At 45.2% G+C, this 26,295-nt stretch overlaps 1 long non-coding RNA gene across 1 annotated transcript in view; it reads right to left on the bottom strand.

Annotated features, from left to right (window-relative positions):
• Positions 1–8,938: 8,938 nt before the first annotated feature.
• LOC138582492 (uncharacterized) overlaps positions 8,939–26,295 on the bottom strand; it is a 32,962-nt gene continuing 15,605 nt past the window's right edge. Inside the window, exon 3 of the long non-coding RNA XR_011305032.1 lies at positions 8,939–9,044. This is a non-coding gene — a long non-coding RNA (uncharacterized lncRNA). The remainder of the gene's footprint in view (positions 9,045–26,295) is intronic.

Raw genomic sequence — 26,295 nt, forward strand, 5'->3', positions numbered from 1 at the left:
TCACCAGATTCTGCAAGCTCCAAGCCTTTGCTGCTGCAGTATCCCAATGCTGTTTTGAGCCAGCCAATCCCGCTCGCTACCGAAGGTCTGTCTCCTTTGCACCAGAGGCCACCCAGCATTTCAGTGCCGCCGACCTGACATCATCTGCCAACCCCATCGTCTTCAACCAACAAGTCGCTGCTGCTGCTGAACAGTACTGCACTGCCGCTCATCAACTTAGTGCCAGCTGGCATCGAAAGCACCCAGACTCCCGTTTCGACGACAAAAAGCCTGGCTCGATTCTATTGGGCCACAAAGACAAGAACAAAAGATTTGGAGATGCTCTGTCCCTTTGGTCCACGTTTTGGGACCATAGTGACTTGTAAACCTGCCTCTCTACCTTTTTCTACAAAGAGATATCCTTTAATAACTATTGACAAGTTTCCCAAGTCTCTTGCCTGTGCACCCCTGCATATCAACCCAGAGTGCCCTTTCAGACAATGTTCTGCATTCTCTGTGTTTCTTTTACGGTGATGGATTTGTAGTGTGTTTAGGTAGTTTGTTGCATTGATTTTTTTCATTTAAAGTTCATATATTGTTATAGAACCTTGATTTGGAAATTCTTTTATTTTGGAATCATTCCACTACAGCTACTTGGGTTGCTAATGTTATCAGCTCACAAACCTCCTGAAGATATAGCCTGCCCTTGGCCTGTGCTACCAAAGGAGGTACACAGGGTATACATATTAGGCTGTGCCTGTTTCACCTTCATGATTGGGTTCAATGCTGGATTAGTAGTACTGTGGGGCTGAGTAGGCGTTTTTGCCACTACCTATCCTTATACTCCTGCCAAGCAGTAACCATGTTGTCACAGTTATAATGATGACTCTGGGCTGATACAGAAAGATCCGTTAAAGGAGATTAACTCAGCTGACAGCCGCTGAATGTCCTAGAGCTGACTCTTTCCTCTAAGTGGAAGAGGATTGCAGCTAGCAGGTTCTTGCCCGTGAAGTTTTCAAAATGGCCACGAGAAATGTGTCTGCTATGGATGGTCAATGGTAATTAAATTAGAAAATTAGTTCAATCTGATATCTGACCACCAGATTTATTAACACTTTCAGTGTAGGTGTCAATCTTTTTCTACTAGCCAATAGTAGAATCTCCCACCCTCTGCTCTCTCTGTATTTTTGACAAATTCCTTAATTCACTAAGGTTTCCTTTCTTCCTCTGTTGCAGGAGCATAGTTGTCACGCGAGCGATCATGAAGACTTAAAGACAATGTCCAACAACGTATAATGAAAAAGGGGACATGGCGTTTCCTTCCTCGTACTGAGAATGCTAGATGGCATGGGCCAATATGGACAAACCCCTTGTCTCCTGGTTCAGAAATTACACAGCCGGTTGTGGATGAATGGCTGAGTGATGTCCGTACTTTGTCTGATTACGAGAAAATTATGTTAACGAAGCAGAAGAGGGAGGAGCATTACCTTAGAACTTGGGGTTCTTTCAATGAATAGAGTTGATGTTCACCGATTACATGCATTATTTTTTGGGTGGATGGATGGAGGTTATTATTTTCGTACTTGATGTTGTGTGTTCTGTTTGTTGGTGTTGTATTGTCTTTTGTTTTGTGATGTTTGACTTTCAACTGTAGATAGGGATTTGTGGTAATGTGTTTAGGTTTTTAAAGTTTTGGATTCAAGTTTGGTTAGGTTTAGTTAATTGTCATTATAAGTATTATACAATTTGAATGCATATCTCTGGTGCAATGGATATGTACATGTTACTTTTCTCTTGTATGTTTTACTTTCAAAATGATAAAGTGAATTAAAAAAAAGAAAAAAATTAAGAAATTACACAGCATCCATGGCAGTTCATACTACTGCATTGGCATTAGGGGGGCCATTGCATGGAGGTGCTGATGGGGATACGGTTTGGGGAGCTTAAGCCTGGTCTTAAAGAAAACAGGGGCTGCAGAAGTTCTAATTTTAATGGACCCGAGTCACTTTGAAGGGCGTCTGTGTCTGCTGATCGCTTGTTGTGGATCTGCTTTTGTTTAAAGAAACTTTGTGTATATAAGTTGTCAATAAATCTGCAGCCATTCATTTTCCACTCAATTGCGTGGCCTTAGTATGTTGAAGTGTCAGGTTGCGCAAAAGTAATCAGCCTAATGAAGGAATATTTACGTAAAATAATACTTGGCAGGTGATGAGTGACTGGGACTTCCTTCAAAACATACTACAAAATCATAGCCCAACCTCACCTCCATCCTCAGAGAGCTCTGTCGACTCTATCTTGGTGCAGCCATCAGCTTGCTCTTTGGGGCCACGACTGCCTGTTCTCTAGGGCCACAAGAACTGGAATTCTCAAATGACCAAATGCTCGATATTTAGAGCCACAGCATCATCCAGATTCAGAAACCATTATAAACCACATCTTCAGATACACCGTCACCTCCATCTTCATAGACCCTATCAGGTACATCCTTATAGGATTCTTAATCCTGTAATATTTGCGTGTGTAACTGTATGTCAGTGCCATCCCCTCTTACTGCCGCACTCCCCGCTGCAATACCTGGCTATTTCCATCTACCAATGTAAGACACCCACCCACAGGGTTGCTCAGTCAGCCATAAATGCTTACAGGCAGAGTTTCTTGTTGAAGCTCTGCTCCAAATACATCCTGAAAATTCCCCAAGTCCTTACAACACCTGTCACCTCCACCTGCACATCCACTGCTGCTTCCCATCCTTCTGTGGATACCATCTAAACCTTGTAATGGTCATTATTATCAATAATGTAGGAAACACGTTAAGGCTCTTTTATATGCTTAAATGATTTAAGATATTTGGGGGGTCATTCCGAGTAGGGCGGTAAGGGTTAACGGTCACCGTTAACGATACCGGTGTCGTTAAACCCTTACCGCCCTATTCCGAGTTCCCTTTGCGGGTTGGTACTTAACGCCTGCTTTTTGCAGGCGTTAAAAAACCAACCCGCAAAGGGACCTAGGAGCTAATTACGGCACCGTAATTTACGGTGCCGTAATTAGCGCCTTCCCCATTCCCATTGAGCCCTATGGGGAAAAAAAATGGGAATGGGGAAGGGCCCTTGGTGAATGGGGAATTACCGACCCCGCCAACCTTGGAATGGGGCGGTAATTCCGCCATTCACCATGGCGGAGTCGGAAAAATAACGGCGTCAACCAGGGTCGGAATGAGGCCCTTGGCCTCATTACAAATCAGGCGGTCCGGAAATAACGGTGGTGGTAAACCTGCCGCCACCGTTGTTTCCGGACCGCCTGACCCCGACTCCTGCAGGCGGGAGGTGATGTTCCCGCCAGGTGTCACCTGACGTGTTTAACACCGCCCGCCTGCAGTCAGACGAGGAAACACGGGCAGCATTACGAGATGCTGCCGGTGTTTCCATGATCCCCATTCCCATTGAGTCCAACAGGACTCAATGTGAATGGGGATTAACACCATTCCGCCTCCGTGATTCCCGGAAAACCGGGGTTGTAATGCCCCGGTAATTCCGGGAATCACGGAGGCAGAATGGTAATACGAGTCCGGCGGTAACCACAGCCTGGTTACCGCCGGACTCGTAATGAGGCCTTTTTGAGATTGGTTTTAATCTATTTTAATTTTTATATAATGAAACGAAATGTATGCTTGGTTTTACTTTTTCATATTAACCAAGTTACTGGCTTTCACTGATATTAATGTAAATTGGTGATTATTTTGTGAAGATTTTCTGTAAACCAAATACAAATTAAAAGAAAAAAGAAAACAATAATGCCCATTGACACAGCCAATGTGTCTACTGTTACTCTCACAGGATATTGCATTCCAACGCATTGTTGTTATAGAGGGGACTAGAGACTCGAGAAAGGGAGAGAGAGTGACAGGGTTGGTGGCAGATTAGAGAAAGAATATGAAGTGACCCAGTTCTTTAGGATGACACACCACGCTGGATCCTTAGGTCAGTGTAAAGGTATGCTTATTGTGTGGCTTCAGAAGGTCACTTGCGCACAATAGGTACGTGTATCTGTGAAGAGCCATCGGAGCAACCACACCCCATCCAGTTTACTAATCCACTGTCATTCAACAGAACATTCCACTAGCACTCACTCCACATTCCATACCAAGATTCCAGGCATGCACTCCAGGCACCAACTTGCACACAGAGACAAGCAGATGACAACAGATTACTGAAACAAGCATAGGGGACAGCCGGGGTAGACAAAGCGGGGCAATTGACCATGCTAATTGGTGCTCTTGCCCCTCAACCCGCTGGTGCTCTGAAGCCCGCCTCCCCCTCTAGCTACGCTTTTCAGCAACCTTAAAAGTGCTCCTTCGACCAGCTGGTAAGCACGCTTGTAAACACACTTTGTTTGCTTAACCTGTCCTTTCCTCTGGCCGCAAGCATGCACCACCTAATAGCTGGGTCATTGATATCAATAGGGTTGGGGCCCTCCATAATAAAAACGGGGTTCCCTCGTGCTGGGTCACTATTGCTAAATGTGCTGCATTTAATCTGAAATAACATAAAAGACAAGTTAAAAATGAAACACATTTCTTAAACCTAAAGCTACAAGGTGATTTATTTAATCCGTGTTTATGTGTTGTGGGAATAACCTGACTGATACTCTACCATTATTGTTCCCTTCCTTGGACTATTTCATCTCAGGATAAACTTGTAAATATGTTATTTTCCGGTCAATCGAAATTAAATGCTTGTATTGTACTGGTTGCAGTAATTTGGAATAAGGGCTGGGGATTCATGGGTGACAATGTATGATTTTCACAATGTGTGTAGAGATTCCCCCACCGAGCCGCCAACCCTGAATATGAGCATGCAAACAAGTCCATCGTTCCCCTGGTAAACAGTGCATTTTAGAGCACAGAATTCTGTTAGAAGCAATGGCAAAGAGTCCGTTTTACAGGCAGCTCTACACATATACTCAGCAACATTCACTTCACCTACTCAGCTACATTGGTTGTTTTCTACCTTAGGACAATGTCACTCTACTTTCAGAGACTTCAGGTTTGGATCTCCAATTGTGATCAGAATCACGGTATTGCCTGCATTGCTGTTCATGTGCATGACTTTATAGCCAATAGTGTTTCATCCCCAGCCACACTGACATTGTGCACAGTTTCATTTGGGATGTACAGTCAGAAAATAAAAACTGTAAACATCTCTGGTGGCAAAGGGAGGTTCTTGCCTCTGGTGTTAAAGGACCAAGTGGGCAGTTGGCCGTTTTCTCCCCCTGTATTCAGCAGCTATGCGTGATACCTCGTCTGTTAAACAGGTGTCTTTGGCTACATATTATTTGAAGCTAAGCTTGGGGTGGTGGCTGTTGTAGTTAAAAGCGAACTGTCTCTTGCTGAGTGCATAATATTAGGCGGTTGAACTATAAGTGATGTCTTCTTTTAAAAGGTGTGTTGTTTCTTGCTTGTATGAACATCATGTATAGCAACAAGCTGCATAATTGCATCAAAGAGCGCCTAAGAGCAGGTAACTATCGCACACGCAAAACCCAGATGGAGGATTAAAGACGTCTCATATTAGCCCATGTCAGGTGTGAGGTGGTAAAGCAGTTCTTATCACCACATTTCATTCTGGTACTTATAAACTGGCTTTATAGACAAACTAAAACTACAATTACTGTACAAGGATACTAAATTTAGTGTATTTAAAGCAAGTGCTTGAACATCTCAGCCCTTACAAATAAGCAACAGTGTGTTAGGATAGAGGCTGCACACCCAAATGAGGCACAGCAAACCTGCAACGGTTTATTCTTAGTTTCAGAAGCAGAGTTCATAGCAGCGACCTCCAGCTCACCCATCAGCCAACTGACACTCCATGGAACCTGGAACCCTTCCTGCACACCAGACCACCCAGAGGTCCCAGGTTCCATGTGATGGTTTACACACTGACAAAGACCTACTCATTAAACAGTGGTGGTGTGGGACACCAAAACAGTATGTACACTATTTACGGAACGTGTGCAGCTACCCCTGTTATGTGCACACCTAACACTTCCCGTCCTTCCAGTAACCATCATCCACATTCCTTTTGCGCATAACAGCCACTCTCTCCTTGCTCCAAACTCCTCCACTTTTGACCTGCGCAGACGCCCCCAAGTCTTTGACGACCTCTTTGGGCTCCAAGAATCTGGAATTATCCTTTCTCACTTTGATTGGTAGCTTCACTTTGATCACATCAGCAGGCTTTTGTCCATATTTTATACAGTTTTTCTCATCAAATCTTGTCTTAGCCTTGTATCCACAAACCAACAATCTCTCCATCACACACTCCACATCCACCTTCTCACACCTTGACCTGCCCATCCAACCCGGGCACAAATGGGTACTTGGTTTCTTACCACGCAACAATTCAAAAGTTGCAACCCCTGTCACCACATGTGGGGCCAACCTGTACTGAAATGTTCTCTCCATGACAGCACTTATCCAGTCCCCACCAGTGGCCACTGCAATCCTCATAACATCCACCAAGGTGCGGTTACACCTTTCTATGTATCCATTGCTCTGAGGATGATCTAGAGCGGTCATCACTTGTTCGATACCATATTTCTTTTAAAACAACTTGAATCCCTTTGATACCAATTGAGTTGCATTGTCTGATAAGCATTGGTGAGGGAGATCCTCCTGCCAGAACAGTGGTTCTAAAAATATGATTATACTGCTGGTGGTAAACTCTTTTAATACACAAACCTCTGGCCATTTCAATAGGAGATACATAACCACCAACATGTAAGTGTCCTTGGAGCCTCTAATATTGAATGGGCCCAATAAATTCAAAACAATTTCATCCCAAGGTACCTTGGGACTATCTCTCACCCTTGTTGGCGGTTTGCACACCCTGAGCCCTTTGTCACCATCCACACAATCAGAACAGTACTTAACCATTTCTTGCACATCTTTGTCCACACCCAGCCACCAAAAATCTGTTCTTATCAGGGCCTTGGTTCTCACCAACCCCAAATGACCCCTATGGCCCAACCCCATGACTGCTCTCCTCATATCTTCAGGGACCACTAATCTATGTCCCCTGCACAAATAGAGTCTTTCACACACAACTCATCTCTAACTTTACTGTATTCCTTGACTTTCTCGTCACCAATGTCATGGGAATTCCTTTTTACCAAATCCAGAGCTGCCTAGTAAGTGAAATCATTGATGCATGCCACATCCCAATCTTCTCTCATAATACTCCCCTGTACCCGAGAAATCTCAGTTACCTCCTCATCGGCACACTCCTCAACCACATGAGCACTCAGCATAGGCGTAGAAAGCACATCTACAACAACATTATTCTTCACTTTAACATGCTTAATATGATATTACAAGCCTTGCAAACTGCTGACCCATTTCATTATCCTTCTGGGCATGCCTTCCAAACCCCCTTTGGTGAAAATGCTAATGAGTGGTTTGTGATCCGATCTTATTATAAATTCACAACCCCACACATACATTTTGAACTTGTTGAGTGCCCACATGCATGCCAAGACCTCTTTCTCCACGACAGAATATCTAATTTCCCCCTCCTTCAGGGTCCTAGAGGCAACTGCCATGGTCAACAACTCTTCACAAACCTCCTGCATCAAAACGGCCCCCAAGCCAGTATCACTAGCATCTGCGTAAATTATTGTTTTCCGACCCTCTACAATGCCAGATAACACAGGGGCACTGACAATACTCTGACTGTTTAACTGTTTCAAATTCTTTGGAACACACGGCATCGCAGCAGAAAACTACTCCTTTCTTCGTAAGTTTCCTCATGCTCTTTGTCTTATCTGACAGTTTCTCTATAAACTTGCTATAGAACTTCACCAGACCTAAGAATGAAGCTACATCACTTTTACTTCTTGGACATGCCATTCCTCTGATCGCCTCCACTGTATCATATTTAGGTCCTATGCCTTCTCCTGAGATTTCATGTCCAAAATGGGTCACTTTGTTCACCCTGAAGGTACACTTCTCTCTGGAAATTGTTAAACCTGCTTCTTTCAGCGTCTCCAGAACTCTTCTCATACATCATGCTCTTCTCCATTCACACCACAAACCAGCACATCATCCTGGTAGAACAACACCCCTTTCTCACTGCCCAACAAGCGGTGCATGACATTCTGGAAAATACCTGCTGCTGAAACCAAATCATAAAGCATTCTTTGGCATCTGAACAATTCAATGGCCGTTATAAAGGTCGTCAGATCCATCGAGTCTTCATGAAGTTCGACCTGGTGATAGGCTGCTATTTGCACTACAAACATGAAAGGGGAGGTAAGAGGACAACACCTTGCCCACTACTAGCACATCCTCAAAATTAGGCAAAGCCTTGAACAGGAAACATAATAGTGCTAGGAGGCTATTAGCTCTATTTCCAGATTGAACCACAATGTGTTTTGCACAACAACAACCATTAGGCTATACAAACAAGTCATAAATCAATTTTTACAAACATATATCTCATATTTAATCTTATTGAGCAATGTTAAAAAATCCTTGTTGACAGCAAGCATTTAGAAATTAAACAATAATGTCTCGGGGAAAAGTGCAGGTGCAGAAAATTAACACCACAAAAGATTATTGGGTATACTGGCAGACAAAAAATGGCGAGTGAAAAAAAGAGACTGTAAATGAACTAATTATTATCCAAGTACCAAACTCACTGATGTAGTGTTGTGTGTATACCAAAACCTAAATCACTTCATACACTGCATTCACTCTATTCAGAATTCAAACATACTCATTCTCTCATAAATTCCCAACATGTTTCTTTCTGATTGTGTGTGAAAACAAGCTAAACAGAAATTCATCAGGGGTGGTCTGCCGTCTACCAAATCTACTTTAACAGAAACTAATCATTTAAAATCAGCCTCTAAAATTAAACAGCTGAACAAACATAAGTTAACAAAGCTGCAAACGAGTTGCTAATGCGCATGAACACTGTTAGAGTCCAGTAGGGTATAGACTCCAAACTTCAGGGTCCTGTGATTGGTTCTCTGTGTTCTAGATGCAAAGCAGCAGAAGGACTCAATATCTGGAAAAAGAACAATTCAGGGTATCAGTAATCATCACCCTGATTTCTGATTCTACAAATAGATTTAGAATAATTACACCCTAACCAGATACTTAATTCTGGTTGGTAGATTGGTGCCCAGTCAATAAATGGTAGAGGCACCACTTGTAGGTCAAGTGACAACAAAGAAAAGTAAAAGTGACCGGCCGTATTGATAACAGACAGTTAGAGCACATAGCAATTCACATATTACCAGAAATAATAGTGATAAATAGTCTCAAATTTCAGACAAGATTAAGGTGTTAAGACTGAAATGCCGCCTTTGGTTTAGATGGAAAGGTTTCAATATTTTGCTAAAACGACTGACCGCTCTTGTCTTTGCGGGTTTGTACAAGATGAAGACTGAGTGTCGTCAATACTTAAGCCCTGCACGCCTCAGCTACAGGTCTGGCACAGAACTATCAGGCTAGTGGAGAGCACTTGTGTTCATAAAGGTGGCCCGTGGTACTTGTTCAGGCAGTGACTACCGTTGAATATTCTAGGGAAGTGGAAATGGTCACATATTGGTCTAGTCAAAAAATATGGTATGTCATTAGATGTCCTTTCTCCTAGATCAAATGCTTACCGCTTTCTATGATCTAGGGTCGTGGCTGTCGTGTGTCAGCTCCATGTAGTCCATAAGGCTGCCGCCCATGGGTGCAATGAAGCACCTTCTGTGTTCTATATCATGGAGATTGGGGGAACATTTGTTGTGTCTACTTCGCGTACCCAGCAATGGTCCACTGGATAAGTATGTGTAATGGTGCGGGTGTAACACCATAAAAGATGGAGAAAGGGTGAAGAAAGAAAAGCGGCTCAGGAAACCATGTACGTATGTAGACCCAAAAGTGCCCAGTTGTTTTTGGAGATTGCCGTGTTCACACTTACTTATTTCAAAGAGTCTTCTTGATGGTGCGTACAATAATAAACACCAACTTAAGGATAAGAGAGGAAACCGAACGTAGTGCTTAATGCTTTCCGGTCGATCTCATGTGATGGCGTCAAAGTCAGCAGTCAAACACACTCTTGGTTGCAAGCCAACATGGTAACAAGAAAAGGGGGAGAGAAATGTATAAGGAGTGAGTCAGAACCATGAGAAGTCTGGTGTAATGGAGAATGGAATTCCATGTGGTTCGCTTACCAAAATGCTTGCTCTTCTTTAGTTCTGTCTGCTAATGCGCACGCTCCTCCACTGGTCTCCAAGTCAAGTCACATGACCCTGCTACGTTCATTAATACGTCTCCCAATGCTGTGCGGAGTGTGTGATTGGTAGACGGCCCTCTGGTACTGATTACGTTCCTTTTCTTTCACAGTGCCGAGTTACTGAGTTGCAGTGAAATCCCTTTCGCTTAATGTCTTGAGTCCCTATTAGGTAGAATCAGTAAACGTCACGGAACTGTTCATGATATCCGTTCGACCTGATTGAGCTGCACACCAGGTAATATGGACATCTACGTGTGTGCCTTTTTACATGTTCATGGTAGGAAGCATAAGTCTAAAGTCCATGTGATGGAGATTGATTTCGCACTTATGGATTCCAATTCATTTTTTCATTTAAACCGTTAATAGAACTTTTTGTGAGAAAAATGAGTTGTTGTTCTTTTTTCAAAAGAATGGTTTTATCTTTATTGGTCCAGAATATAAAATACCTGAGCACCAGCGATGCTCCATCTATCCATGGCAATGGAAACATTTCTGCCACCACGTTGTTGTTTACATTTCTCAAGTCAATACAAAGTCAAATGGACCTATTAGGTTTCCTCACCACTACTATGGGACTAACCCTTTCAGAAGTCTCAACCTTCCCTGCAATGCCTTCACTTTCCATCCTTGTAATTTCTTCTTTGACATCCGTTTGTGCAATGCTAATGGTACCATCCGCAACTTGGATGAAATCGGAACTGCTCCTTGTTTAAGTCTGATGTAATGTACAATTCCTGGCCTTTTTTCAAACACCTCTGGATGCCATTCCGTAACTTCCAACGACTTGCTGCACCCCTCATTTCTTTGGACTGAGAGCACCTGGTTGGGATGGCATGGGTCTAATTGGATGGCCAACTCTGCCTGATGCTCCCATGACAATAATTCTCCCCCTCTTCTTGCCACATATACCATGCTCATGCCTCTTCTCCCTTTAAATTTAAATTCTGCCCTGAAATTGGCTCACAATATCAATAGGTATATCACCATATGCATTCACTTTTATCTCTGGGTCTTGTGGTGTACAGCAATCATACTTGTATACTCATAAGAGTGTAGTCTGCCCCACTGTCTATCAACGTAGATATGTGTACTCCATTTACAGCGACCATGGGATAGGGCTTACTCCTTCTCACTTTTTCCAGACACAGTCTGTATGGAATTGATGACTTCCCTTCCCATGCTCTCATATTCGTCTCCTTCATCTTCATCATACCATTCTCTGACTTGTCCAAATCATCTAAAATTCTTGCAGCAACGATTCACATGTCCTTGCATCTTTGTCATTAGTTGAGTTAGTCTGTTGCTCCCATATTCATTCCTCCAGACAGTTGGAATATTTCCAGGACTAAAAGGGGACAGGAAAAAAGATGTATCCGTGGGATAAAGTTATCTGGTCACTCTAGTGGACCTCCCTGCCCCTCTTGGCTGACACACAGCTACAAACATATTATTCCAATCAATGTGCACATAAATAGCTAGATGACATCATTAAGGGTATTCCGGAGATGGTAGGGCCCAGCTGACAAAAGGTACGTTTTATTGCAGCATATGCAGTATTATTGCAAGTAACTCCCACCACTGACAGAAAAACATAGTTTAATTGTAGCACAGGTAGCTCGAAGGCATGGACGGCAGACGTGAAAGCTTCTCTCATACAGACTAGTGTAAGAGTGTAGAAGTACGACTCTTGACACAGAGAGGTCAGAGTTTTGGCTATAAACTTTTATTAGAAGATAAAAAGGAAAATAAAACCTATTTTGCCCTAACTCTAAGAGGGGGGGTTCCCTGCCTCAACTGAAATAACTAGTGTCAGAATGTCCTAAGGAAAACGTCCCAATGTCTAGTGTCAACATTCTAAATCTGCCCCTAACACACTAAGCTAATTAAATCAAAGTGATGTCTTCTTTTTCCAGAGGGATGACTTCCTTCCCCTGGACAAAAGGCAGTTCTTAGCTTTGTAGTTTTCCCTGTGTGGTCTCAATGACTACTCCCAACTGCTCATCAGCTGTTGATGAAAATCTCTCCCTTCCTCCAGCCCTTCTCAGGCTTGTAATACAGTTCTCTGGGGTCCCAGGTCCTGGTTGGCAGCCCTGGTTCCTTCTCACCGTGCATTGCTCTAAAGATGAATAACCTGGATGTTTCCCAAGCTGTACCAGGTTTCTGACCCTGGTGGGCAGACCTGATTCCCTTTCACCAGGCAGTGCGATGATGAAGAATGGCCAGCATGCTTCCCAGGCTGTGGTGGGTCCTTAACCCCGGTGGGCATACTAGGCTCCCTCTCACCAGGTACTGTGATGTGATAAAGAAGAATGGCCTGGGGGCTTCCCAGGTTCTCGTGCGTCCTTAACCCTGGTGGGAAGGCCTGAGGCCCTCTCACCAGGTACTGCGACAATGAGGATTGGCATGGAGGCTTCCCAGGCTGTGGTGGGTCGTTAACCCTGGTGGGCAGACCTGGTTCCCTCTCCCCGGTACTGTGACAAAGAGGATTGGCCTTGAGGCTTCCCATGCTGTGGTGGGAGATACAGGCTTGGTTCACTAACCTGCCAAGCACTGTAAGAATTGTTCAACAAGTCCCAGTTCTCTTTATCTGGGTGTGAGTTCCAGACTCACAAATCTGACCTTAGTTTGGCTTTCCCAAGGCTTGGTTCAATCTCCTGCCAAGCCGTAGTACAGCTCTATGTACTAGGTATTTGGGTCCCAGACCCTGTTTTCCAAAATGTGCCACAACTTGCTTGAGCCACCAATGTCTGCCCGACTACCCATGTTCCTTTTTCTGCAGGCTGCGTGGTTGTCGGCTCTGTGATGGTTGCCCGGCTCGTTCATGAGACTCTGGTGCCTTTTCAGAGCTCTCCTGCTCAGCAGCAGCTGCGTATTCCTTCTCCTTTCTGGACTAGTGTGGTTTCCAGCTACCGCACTTCCTGGGCCCCTGGGGCACCCTGCGGTCTAGTTCGCTCACGGGTTGTGCGATCCTGGGCTCTCTCCTTTTCTTCTTGGCATCCCGGTCAATACGCATCTGCACATCAGGTTCTTTCTGGCTCTCGTGGCTCCTCCAGGGAGGGCTTGACGTTCTGTCAAGTCCTTTCTTGGTTTTTATTCTGTTTCTTCCAATCAATGTCTCTGAACCACTGGACTGGTAAAAGTGGTTCCAATGGTAACTCAATATTCCTCTGCAGCTCCTCCTCGTCTCAGTACTAAAGGTGTGTGGGTGTGGAGACTCACTAGGAATCTTCATATTCTCAGTATTACATGAGTACTGGTGTGGTAACTCATTAGGAATCTCCCTCGTCTCAGTACTTTCTACATTAACTGCTTTTCGCAAAGTGCATAGGGTAAGAAGGCAGGAGAGAAGAGTATTGAGGTGACTGAGAAGTGGGGTCACTGTGGGAAGGTGGGTCTAGGGTCATGGGATTGGTGGAAATACTGCGTTCTCCCGATGTGGTTGTCACTGGTCCCAAAGGGGGTTTCCCCTCACATGCGATCTTCCTGCTGAGTGCCACCCACACGGGGACTATCAGTTAGCAGCCTCACCTCCCTGGACTAATGTGAAGGGGCTCCCCCTTTGGAAGCAGTGATGACATTCTGGTATTCATCACATACCCATCCCATTACAGGTACCTCTTCTCCTACAGAGAAGCGGGATAGGAAATATACATTTCCTTAATATCTACCTCTGTGATGTTCCACGCTGAAACAAAAGGGCTGTAAATCAAGGAATCATTGCATAATCCTGGGATTATGTCTTTCCGCGAACTAAGCCACAGGAGAGGGGAATGGTCCCTAACTAGGGTGAACTTTCTCTCAGTAAGTTGATAGTGGAGATGACTCACTGCCCACTTCATTGCCAAAGTCTCAAGTTCTATTGTGGCATAGTTCCTTTCTCTGGGAATAGTTTCCAACTAATATACAATAGAGGGTGTTCTTTCCCATCAGAGGACTGGGACAGCATTGCTCATAAGCCCTACCTTCGAGGCATCAGTTTGTTAAACAAACTACTTGTTGAAATTCGGTACCTTTCGAATGGATTTGCTACACATAATTGCTTTGAGGGAATCACAACAAGTCTGATCGTGTTTTTCCCACTTGATCTTCTGGGGCTATGGGTTTCTTAATTTGTCAGTTAGGCATGACATGATAGATGAGAAATTTGGAATAACCCGTCTGTAATAGCCCAATAACCCTAAGAAAGCCCTTAAATCTCTTTTGGTTTTAGGTCTTAGGTTGTGTCTGTCACATCCTTAACTTTTTTCTGTCTGGGGTTAGACTATTCCGTTACTCACAAATAAACCCAGGTATTTTACAGCCGAATGGGCAAGGTGGCATTTCTTTGGGTTGGTGGTTTGTCTGGCCTGCTGTAGGGCCCTTGTGATCTGGTATAGATGAGACATTTGTTCTTTCCAAGTACGACTGTGTATAATAAAGTCGTCCAGGTATGCCCCACAGAAACTGGTGTATGGTTGGAGTACTTTATCCATTAACCTTTGAAAGGTTGCTGGAGCACCATGAAGCCAAAAGGGAAGGACCTTAAACTGGAAAGTTCCTCTAGGCGTGGAGAAGGCAGTCTTTTCTTTGTCATCAGGGTTCAGAGAGACCTGCCAATAGCCCTTCGTCAGATCAAGCATGGAAATGTAAACAGTCGGTCGATGAGATCATCTATTCTTGGCATCAGGTAGTTATCAAGCTGGGACACTGTGTTTAATTTAAAAAAAATCGATACAAAACCACCACAATTTATCTGGTCAGCTACCAGGAGTATTGGCGAGGACCATGGACTCTGTGCTGGTTCTGCGATATCACTTTCCAACATCTTCTCCACCTCCTCAATGACTATTTCCCTATGGGCTTCAGGTATCTGGTAGGTTCGTAAATGTACAATCTTCTCCATGGGTGTTTGAATAAGGTGGTATGTTCCCCTGATGCTGCTAGGTAAACAACTAAACACATTCGGGAAGAGATCTTGTATTTCTCTGTGTTGTGGAGTGGATAGGTGAATAGGTATTAGGTTCAGAGTAACATTGTCTTCAGCTAAGAGATTTGCCATGACCACTGAAGTTGACTCTAGAGGATCCTGTCTCCACTCTTTTAACAGATTTAAGTGATAGATTTGGAACTTAAGGCATCTATTGGGTTGAGACACTCTGTAATTGCAAGGTTCGGTCTGTTCTACAATCTCGTAAGAACCGTACCAACGAGATAACATTTTATGTTCGGAGTTAGGAAGAAGGACAGTGACCTTTTATCCAATAGAGAAAGAGCGGGTGATTGCCTTTTTTATCATAGAGACCCTTTTGATGTTCTTGAGCTTCAGTTAAGTTTGACTTAACTATATTTCTAACAATGGCCATTTGCTCTTTAATTCTTTGTGTCATTTGTGTTAGCAGTACTATGGCTTCCCCCCTCCATTCCCAGTTCTCTCTAAACCTATCCAACATGTCTCTGGGGTCTTGTCCACATAAATGTTCAAAAGGCGAGAACTTTGTGGTGCTTTTCTAATGGCGAATAGGGCCCATGGTACCATCATGTCCCAGTTCCTCCTTTCTGCTTCAACATGCTTTTTAAGAATTCTTTTTAGGGTCTGGTTAAATCGGTCAAAGAGCCGGTCTGTCTGGAGGTGATATACAGATGGTCTGAGGGTTTTGATGTGGAGGATTTCCCTTACCTCTCCCATGATTTTGTTCATAAACGTCGTACCTTGATCAGTAAGAATTTCCTTTGGGAAACCTACCTTTAATAAGAATGGTATTAGGTATTTCAAAATCTGCTGCAAGGTGTTACTTCGCATGGGAAAAGCTTATGGATAACGCGTAGCGTATTCTAGTATTATTTATTTTTAAGCATTTGTGTAACGCCCAGACCATGGGTATCACATCGTTTGTACAGGTGGATACAGTAAAAAACCTTTAGGCAAAACATTAAACAGGTAAGGTGGTAGTCAGAGTAAAGTAGGATGTAGCACATATATAACAATTACTCATACTTGTTAAATAACCAAGTTTTCAAAGGTTTCTTGAATGCAGGATATGAGGGCTCATTTCAGAGGAAGAGAGTTCCAAAGGAAAGGGGCTGTGGTGCTGAGACTCACCCCACCTGCTCTGGCAAGTTTGAAATGTGGCACCGCTACGGTAAACTGAGTAGAGGAGCGGAGAGTGTGACAGTGTTGTTTTCTTGCAATGCCGTCATTCAAGTATTTGGGGGCTTTGTTGTAGATGCAACGGTGTGCAATCGTTAAAGTTTTGATGTGAATCAGAGCTTTTGTAGGTAGCCAGTGGACTTCCTGGCAGGTTGCAGAAATGTGATCCGATTTGCGGAGGCCCAGTGCTGCATGCATGGCTTTGTTTTGCAACAGCTGTAGTTTTGCTAGGTTGGAGGCAGATGTACTCTTGAAAAGGGCTTTGCAATAGTCAGGTTTGCTCAGAATGATGGCTATTGAGAGCATGAGACAGTTGGTAGAGCTCAGGAATTGTCTGCTTAGTCGAGATACATTTTGTGGTGTGGGCAGTTCAGGATGCTAGGGAGTTGACATGCCTCGTCATAGAAAGTTCAGCGTCAAGGTATACCCCCAGGGTTTTGGCATATTTGAGGACAGGAATAGTTGTGCCATCAATGATGAAGGAGGCGTAAGAGGTGGGAGGGGGAACCCACAATGAGTAGCTCCATCGTCTCATCATTGAGGCAGAGGTTGTGGGCAGCCATCCAGGACTGAATGGTGCTGAAAATATTATTAATGCTGATGGAGTCACTGGTGTGGTTGTGTTAGGGAGAATTCTCAAAAATGTGCTAATTCCCTTCACCTTGGAGACCCCCAGCAACGTTGCTGGATTTTGAGGACTTGATTTTTTGTTTTTTTGTTACCTGGAGAGAGTGTGAGCCTTTTTTCCCACTCTCTCATGTATTTTGAATGTGTTTTACTGTTGTGTTCTTTCATTATGGAGTTTTAGACAACTCCATAGGCATCATCTTTTCATTTGTGTCCCACAGCACCCTCAGTGCAATGACACAGGGGAAGCCTTTTAGGCTGTCCCAAGGTTTAAATACATTCTCTAGGATAAACTACTGTTTCCCAGAGAAAGTAAAGTGAAATTGACTTTACTAGTCTTTTAAAATTCCTAGACCCAGCACACCCAATCTTACAATAGAGTGCTGGCGGGGTTACTTCGTATCCCCTATGTCTAGAAACGCATGTAGCAGTCAAATGCTACCCTTTCCTCTCCAAATGGCTGGTGGCAGTGGTTTTACAACGAACAACCTTGATTTATCAATCACGGGAGCCATGTTTTTCAAGATGGCGTCTGAGCCCCCTTTGTATACACAGGTCCCAGTCTTCTTTTTTTGCCATTTCTTTTTGGAAAGGTCCTTCTAGAGTTTGTCTCTGCGTGCCAAACCAGGTTTGGTCCCTTTGTTCCTATGCCTTTGCCAGGCTTCAGGACTGAAGACCGCCTCTGGAGCACGAGTGTCTGGGGTGGGCAGGAAGTGAGGGAGGTGCCCGAAACTCCCTGTGCTTAGTCTTCTAGGAGACCCAAATGCACTCTGGCGTGATTGGCTGGCTGACTGTCCGGCAAGGACAGCCATCCTGCTGGGTGAGTGGCAGCTAGGCTGGAATGAATGGGAGGAAACAGGATAAAAGGCGAGTCTCTTGGCTTGAAAGGCAGAGTCGACCACTGGAACGAAAGAACCAACCACGAGCTGGAAGAGGACGGCTGCTGCAACTCCAGGACCGTTGGTTTGCCCGGTGAATCCCTGCTGCAGGTCTGAATCACCAAGTTCATCTCGACAGAGAAGCCCTTCAAGAACGACTTCTCCCTTTGAGTTGGTGGGACCAATCAACTCGAACCTTAAGCCACCTAGATACCATTCTCGGAGCTGGTTGTATTTCCCTCAGACTGCTGCAGGAAACTGAATAACCAGGGAGAGGGACACCAGTTTGTGTGCTTGTCTACAGCTACCGGAATTGAAGGTTTGCCTTTGCCAGCTTTTTTGACCAGTCCCAGTGCAGTGCAGGAGTCCGCCGCCATCATCCCTCTTGTCCCTACGACTGAGGCTCAGGAACAGCGAGATCTGCAGGAACTGCCAGGATTTGACGTCTTCAGCTGCATCTTTTTCTTCATTGTAAGGTACTGTGAAAACCCGACCGAGAGAACTTACCTCTCACTGCGAAAGTGCTTGAAACTTTGGCAACTTGTAGGCCTAGTCAGCTTTTGACCCAACATATGAATCTTTCTTTTACTAACTACTTCTGAGAACTTTGGCAAACACTTTTCGGTTTAACTGCCAGAACTGCCTATCCTATACAAGACATTAGCCCATTGACTTTGGCCTAACCTATTGTATTGAATTGACTCCCCTGGTGAACCCAAACTATTTGCACTGTCTGTAAGCTTCTTTTTATTAACCTTTGCCTTTTTGCTCCTACTTCAAACACTCTGAATGCCATTTTGCTCTTCCTTCAAAGTAGTTTAAATGCCTCAGAAACTGATAGTGTGAAGTACTGAAGTATATTTTTGTGTGATATAGATTGCCTCCTTCTAGTGAATGATTTATAACTGACTGTAAAATAAATGAATAAGTGTTTACCAAAAAACCTTGAGTATAAGAGCCTATTTGAATACTTGTGATTGTAGACCTCTGTGTAACATCCTTACAGCTCACATTCCCCTCTTGAGATAAGCCTGGCTGCTCATCAACGCTACCAAAACTGTGTAGTACAGACTTATACCAAAGGTTGGTTTTGCTTACACCTGTAGTCCTAGTTGTGTGTAGTGGTCCCAAAGGGTACTGCATACAAACTTTGCCTATGGTTGCCAGAGAGGGGGAGGAGGACTTGCGTGTCATCTGCTAAATTGGTGTAGGTGATGCCTAGATTGTCAGAAATGTTGAAGAGCAGTTTAGTGTAGGTGTTGTAGAGGGTAGGGGAGAGGCAGGATCCTTCTGGGACACAAAGAGGGACAGGGAAAGGGTTGGCTGTGTGGTTGTCAATGAAAACTCTGGAGGTAAGGTTGCTAAGGAAGGATTTAATCCAGCAAACTGCCTCGAGGGAGAAAAGGAAGATCTGGGAGAGATTTAGGCAGAGCAGGTCATGGTCCACCAGATCAAACGCGGCGGAGAGATCTAAAAAGAGAAGGATGGCCAAGTTGCCAGAGTCTCTGATACTGTCAAGTTACATCTAAAGGCAATGAGGGCCGTTTCAGTGCTGTGCTTCAGACAGAAGCCTTCTGACAGAAAAGAGAGAGTGCTGTTCCAGGAATTGTTGGGATTGGAAGTAAGCAATGCGGTCAAGGATTTTGAGCAATAAGGGTACTGTGGTTACGGCCTATAGTTGGTAGGTACTGTTGGTTGTTTTTTAACAAGGGGGTGACCCAAGCTGCTTTGATACTGGTGGGCACATCACACGAGATGAGTGATGAGTTGACAAATTCAGTGATGATGGGGTGAGGCTGGGAGCGTAGCGCTTCAAAATGTTAGGGGGGAAGGTACCTCCTTTGCAGTTGGAGGATTTGAGGGAAATAATGGTGTTCAAGACTGTCTCTTGAATGATGGAGTTGAAGGGAAGCAATGGACAGGCGCCAGTGGAGGGTTTGGGGGAATGGAGGGGGTCGGGTGGTGCCATGGGCAGCAGATGCATGATTTGGCAGCTAATAGGCTTTCTTGGTCGTTGTTTTGCTGCAGAGAAGGTTGGTTTTGGTAGTTATAGCTGTCTGTATGATGGTGCACCACACTTTGTCAGGTGGAACTAGAGAGGTGGGTGCACTTGGGTTTTCTAATTCCGCGCAAGATGGCAAATAGTTTCTTGGTGTTGGAACGTGCCATGGAGATTCTGTTGTCATAGGAAGCAGCTTTGGTGGCTAAAATAGCAACCTTGTAGGTCTTAGAAGAGGTAGGGAGGCGAGTCGCATTAGTGGGGGTGGGAGGTTTCTTGAACAAATGCTCGATAACTCTTTTCTCTCTGAGGAATGAGACTAGTTTATCTGTGAACCAGATGTTAGTGAATTCTAATGGTTTCAGGGATTTATTCTTAAGAGGAGCATGTTGGTAAAGCGTGTTTAGAGGGCTCTCATGACAATGGTGGGCTAGTGCAGAGGGGCTCTTGCAGTTAGAGGGCCATGCTTCAATGAGGGAGAGTAAGGTGGGTTTGAGGGTTTTGTGTGTGAGCTTCTGTGTGCTTCTTGCCTGAATTTGAGAAGGAGGTAGGGAAGTGTTGGTCACACTGTTGGTGTGGTGCAGGTTACATTCAATCAGGTGGTGATCAGACCAAGGGACAGGGCTGATGAGTGATATGTCGAGGATGGAATTGGTTGCCATAATCTAGTCAATGATACACCCTTTAGACTGGGTTGGGGCAGAGACAGGTTTTGAGATGTTCATGTCATGGAAAGCTTGGACCACGGAGGTAGATTTATGATTGTCAGGATCATTGACGCCTAGGTTAAAATCCCTTAGAATTATGCATTTCGTAGCTGGTTTGAGGAACGGTGTTACAAGTAGTGGGATTTCAGTGTCAGGTTGGTTGGGAAAGTTGGGTTGTCTATAGAACATGAGAATGATGAAGGTAGTCTGGGGGTTGGTCTTAAGTTTGAGTAGGAGTATTTCATACCCCTCAGTGGGAGGCAGAGAAAGGGTTGCGGACCTGGAGGTCGGATTTAAAGATGAGCATGATTCCGCCACTGATGGCATTGGAGCGGTCCGTTCTGTGGATGGAGTAGTTATTGGGTATGGAGAGGCTGAGCAAGGGGCTTGAGGCACTATGAAGCCAGGATTCTTTGATGGCTAGTAGCTCAATATGGTTGTCGATTATGAGGTCATGGATTTCTATAGCGTGGGCAACAGAGATATGGCATTGATAAGAGCACAGTTGAGAGGCTTATTCTGAGCAGTAGGTGAGGCGGTCACTCGGTTGGCCAGTGGACTCGTAGGTAGTTGGGGGAGGTTTTTGGGGTGATGGGGGTTGCGTGGTGTGGCAGCCTAGCCTATGTCTACAGCCTAGCCTATGTAGTCTGAGATTCACAAGAATGGGATAGGAGTAGTGTTGGAGATCACAGGGAGGCAAGGCTGTTCTGGCTCGCTAATTGTGTAATTTCTTAGGTCCCAGAAGTGGGCAGGAGGCTCTCTGGTGGATGGAGGGTGGTAGAGGAGTGAAGGTCTTGGAGTTAGGAAAAGAGGGGGGTCAAACTTTCGTGGGTCATGGCTGGTGGCAGGGCACTCGTAAGCATGGTTAGTGCTGGTGGTAGGTCACTCCTTGCAATAGTCAGGGCTGGTGGCAGGACACTCTTGAGCATGGTTTGTGCTGGTGTTAGGGCACTCCTTGCCAGATTCAGGGCTGCTGCCAGGGTTCTCGTGAGCATGGTTACTGCTAGTGGTAGAGCACTCCTTGTCAATGTAAGGGCTGGTGGCAGGACACTCTTGGTAGTGGTCAAGGCAAGTGACAGGGCACTAGATAGTGGCAGGGCACTCTTGAGCATAGTCAGGGCTGGTGGGAGGGCCCCAATGCAACTGTACAAGACTGGCTTGCACACAGACTTGGCTAAAGAGTGATCATAGCATGGCGAGAGAGCGTGGCAGATAGCTTGACTGGGTGGAATGTTGGACGGGGGGATACATGTGGATGGGGGCAAACACCAAGATGGCCTAATATGCTGGTCCATGGCGCTTAAGGGCAGCGTTGGTAGGTGGCTGGCAGGCAAGTCAATGCTCATATTGGAAGGTGGTAACAGCAGAATTGTCGGGGGCTAGGTGTCTGGAGGGGTTTAGTGGGAGTGTCATTGGGCATGGCGGGTCTGCGTGGCTGTGGTATCTGGTCATTGCATCAAATGCAATACCATTGAATGCCTTACCATCGAAAAAAATGCATTGAAAAAAAAGCATTGAATGCATTTTTTTAAAGGTAAAGGGTTTAGTTTAATTATAATGGGTTTTAAAGGTTAAAAAAGGGAGGTTGGGGGGACCCCCCATTAAGAAAATGGATTTTTAATGCTTTTTCGATGCAGTTTTTCGATAGAATGGTATGTCGATGGTAGGAATTCGATGCAATGCCTATAAACCTGTGGCCGTATATGACAAGTATATAGCGATTCCCGAACATGGAAGGCTCTAGGAGTCCATCCCTATTCTGGAAAAAGGAATGTGTACTTGCACGTTCTGAATGCTCACAGGGCCTAGTAGGACTGCCTCTTTCCTGTCCTCAGTTTTATTTCTATCGGCCTGTTGTTCCCATGTTCCCTTCCCCTTGCCTGGTGGGTGCTTTGAAACACAATTTCTTGTTGTGTAAGCGCCTTACAAATGCACAATAAATAAAATAAGTAAATACATGCCTATAACAGGTAAAGGTTGTAAGGCGGCTCCAGGGGGTTTCTGTGGGTCTGTTTTCTGACACAACTGACATTTTAGCACAACATTTCTGATGTCCATAAAAATCACGGGCCAATAATATCTATTAACAACTTGCTCCTGGGTTTTGGAGACCCCTAAATGGCCAGATGTACGGTGAGCATGGGCTATGCCCAGAACAACTCACTGATGGCTCTTTGGGACTACTATCTGGGATCGAACCACCCCCTCATCAGTAGTATCCCCTCTATATAGTAAGCCGTGCTTAATGAACAAGAAGCGTTTCTCTTTCTTCCTTCCTTCTGTCTCGTAAATCACCTATGGAATGTCTCTGCTTGTAATGCATCATTCCATTGCGCAAAGGCCAAGTCTGGAATTATCTTGGTTTGATCGTGGTCGCTCTTGAGGACTGGGGGGTCTACAGTCAGATCTGGTGCTTGGTCAGCCTCACCGAACCCCTTTGTCCCTCTCTCAGTGTTTTCTTGGTCTGGGACTTGAAGGATATCAGCAAATACTGCTTTCTACAGAATCCCTTGGCCCACTTTATCACCAACTTTCACCCTGTATGTATCTTTCCCATTGTTCTGCAGGAGTACATTTACATCTCCCCTATAATCAGGGTCTACTACCCCTGCTAACACATCCAAGCCATATCTCCAGGCTAACCCTGGCTTTGACGTTATCCGGATAGAGGTGCCTGGAGGGGGAGTTAGAACCAGACCAGTGGGTATTATCTGTCTATCTCCTGGGGCAGTGGTAAGAGCTTGACTGCTTCAGAGGTTGAACCGAATGGATTCGTGGGTGGCTACTGTTGGCGCAGTGGGCTTGACCTGCTGATTTGGTAGATCTGAGGTTCCCTCCAGTTTGTATCAGCCAGGCCAGATCCCACTCCTGACACAAATGTAAGGGTGCAGAAGTAAGACTCTGACACAGAGGGGTTATGGAATTGGCTATAAACTTTTATTAGAAGATAAAAAAGAAAAAGAAACCCCTATCTTGCCCTAATACTCAGAGGGGATTCCCTGCCTCAACTGAAATAAATAGTGTCAGAATGTCCAAAGTAAAACATCCCAATGTCCAGTGTTAAAACCCTAAATATGCCCCTAACACACTAAGCTAACTAAATTAAGTGATGTCTTCTTGGTACAGAGGGATGACTCCCTTCCCCTGGACAAAAGGCAGTTCTTAGCTTTGTAGTTTTCTCTGTGTAGTCTGAACCTCGCTTCAGCTTTTGGGGGGCATGTCTCCTTTCCCCAGCCCTTCTCAGGCTTCTGTTCCAACTCCACAATTGGTGGGGGGATGTCTCCCTTCCACCGGCCCTTCTCATGCTTGTAATACAGTTATTTGGGGGTCCCAGACCCTGATTGGCAGACCGGGATCCTTCTCACCAGGCATTGCTTCGAAGAAGAAGAGCCAGGATGTTTGCCAAGCTGTACAGGGTCTATGAGCCTAGTGGGCAGACCTGGTTCCCTTTCACCAGGCACTGTGATGAAGGTGAATGGCCTGGAGGCTTCCCAAGCTGTGGTGGGTCCTTAGCCCTGGTGGGCACACCTGGTTCCCTCTCACCAGGTACTGCGACAAAGAGGATTGGCTTGGAGGCTTCCCAGGCTGTGGTGGGCCCTTAACCCTGGTGGGCAGACCTAGTTTCCTCTCACCAGGTACTGTGATGAAGAGGATTGGCCTGCAGGCTTTCCATGCTGTAGTGGGTGATACCAGCTTGGTTAACTAACCTGACAAGCAGTGTAAGAATTGTTCAACAAGCCCCAGTTCTCCTTATTTGGGTGTGAGTCCCAGACTCGGAAATCTAACCTTCGGTTAGCTTTGCCAAGGCTTGGCTCACTCTCCTGCTAAGCCATAATACAGCTCTGTGTACGTCTTTGCTTCCCTTTATTTAGATTTGGGTCCCAGACCCTATTTTCCATATTGTGTCATAACTTGCTTGAGCCACCACCATCTGCTCGACTACCCACATACCTCTTTCTGCAAGCTGCGCGGTTGTCAGCTCTGGGAGGTCGCTGCGCTTGTTCGTTCGACTCTGGTGCCTTCTCTGAGCTTCCCCTGCTCTGCGGCGGCTCCACAACCCTTCTCTGCTCTGGCCGGCGAGTGGTTTAGTTCACTCGCGGGTTGTGTGGTCCTGGCATCCTGGACCAACATTGTGTTCTCTCCTCTTCTCCTTGGCATCCCGGTCAATACCTGTCTGCGCATCGGGTTCCTCCTGATTCTCCCGGCTCCTCTATGGAGGGCTTGACGTTCTGTTGAGTCCTTTTTTGTTTTTTATTCTGTTTCTACTAACCAATGTCTCTGAACCACTAGACTGGTAAAAGTGGTTCCAATGTTAACTCAGTAATGCTCTGCAGCTTCTCCTCGTCTCACTACTAAAGGAGTGTGGGTGTGAAGACTCTCTAGGAATCTTCCTCATCTAACTATTACATGGGTACTGGTGTGGTAACTCATTAGGAATCCCCCTCGTCTCAGTACTTTCTACATGAACTGCTTTCGCAAATTACATAGGGTATGAAGGAAGGAGAGAAGAGGAATGAGGTGAATGAGAAGTGGGGTAACTGTGGCAAGGGGGTCTAGGGTAATGGGATTGGTGTAAATACTGCATTCTCACGGTGTGGTTTCCATTGGTCCCAAAGGGTGTTTCCCCTCCCATGAGAGATCTTCCTGCTGACTACCACCCCCAGAGGGACTATCAGGTAGTGACCTCACCTTCATGGCCTCATGGGAAGGGGCTCCACCTTCAGAAGCAATGACAAAATTCTGGGATTCATCACACTAGGTACTGAAATTCCAAACTACAGTTTAATCTGATCTTCCCCTTCTCTCCCTCTGCCCCTTCCCCATTGATCTCACTCACCTCACCCACCTCTACTGAAATGTCAATACTTGGCAAAGTGTTTTATTTCAATGCAACTAACCCACCTACGCTCAAGACGTAGACTCCTAAATATTTGTGCTTGAAAGATGCCTTCCAAGGTGGACCTCGGACTATGGGGCAGATTGTAGTTTCCATTGGCATTTGGGACCCTGAGCCCAATGTTCTCGGTGAACGAGGCAAGACCAAAGTTTAAACTGTGACCCTTTCAGGGGACCGTATAGGGATTGCAGTGTAGAAGTACTGTGAGGAGATTTTTTCAAACTAAGGATGTCTGGCTTCATGACCTCTGACTAAGTGCTTGCCTCTGACATATGTGTACAATCTGCAGTCATAGATTTCAATTCTGGTCGGGTCGACTTGGCCCTTTTCCCTTCATAATTTGATAAGTTGAGTGCTTTGAAGATCCTCCTTCTCTTTCCTAACAGCCCACCTATGGAGCACACACCCTAGGTAACTCTGCACACAGGATAATCACCTAGTCTTTGGAAAATGGCTCAAAACGTGGCTGCTCACTACACCATCACACGCAAATTAGCATAATACCCTCCAAAGGCAGCACCAATAAAAATGTTCAACCTTTAGACACCCCAGGGCGGCACTGTAACACTCATTAGAACCACATTATGAACCAGCATGGTCCTGCAACAACCAAGTGATGGACCATTCAAGATTTTAACATAACAGCCATCACGAATCTGTACACAAAGAACAGTCAGAGCAATAAGCATGCACGCCAGGGTGAAGAAGAGACTGACCCATTTGGGGCAGCCTCACCGGCAGGTGCAATACATCTGTGTACAACACTTAAAATGAAGAAAACCTTCGATTGGATGA

Source organism: Ambystoma mexicanum, chromosome 3q, assembly GCF_040938575.1.
Source record: "Ambystoma mexicanum isolate Mex_15411 chromosome 3q, UKY_AmexF1_1, whole genome shotgun sequence".
Taxonomy (NCBI): Eukaryota; Metazoa; Chordata; class Amphibia; order Caudata; family Ambystomatidae; genus Ambystoma; species Ambystoma mexicanum.